Source organism: Apaloderma vittatum, unplaced genomic scaffold (assembly GCF_000703405.1).
Source record: "Apaloderma vittatum isolate BGI_N311 unplaced genomic scaffold, ASM70340v1 scaffold28818, whole genome shotgun sequence".
In the NCBI taxonomy this organism is placed as follows: domain Eukaryota; kingdom Metazoa; phylum Chordata; class Aves; order Trogoniformes; family Trogonidae; genus Apaloderma; species Apaloderma vittatum.
Genome location: NW_009730646.1, coordinates 2,538 through 2,937, shown reverse-complemented (window position 1 = coordinate 2,937; position 400 = coordinate 2,538).

Genomic DNA, 400 nt, shown 5'->3' with positions numbered 1-400 from the left:
CGCCCCTTCCCCCCCCCTGCCATGTTACCTTCAAGGCCTTGTTTCCTTTGTTGGGGGTCGTCATAACACGACAGCCTTGTCAATCAGGTTCTGGAAGGGAAGGAAGGTCGGGTTAGCCCCCCAGGACACAGCAGAGACCCTCCCACAGAGAGGCCCATTGCTGCCGCAAATACCACCCGGGTGGCGCTCGATGAGCCCCCGACTGGGCTGGACTCACGGCTTCTGTCCCCAAGCAGAAACTGCTGCCCTTCCACACCCCTGCTCCCACAGAGACCTTGTGGCAACACTGGGTTTTTTTGCTTGGGGTGCGGGAAATTAAAAAAACTAGGAGGAGTCAGAATACACAGAAGCCACATTTTTAAAAATAGCCTGGCAGGCGGCAGGCTAGGTCCAGAGCACG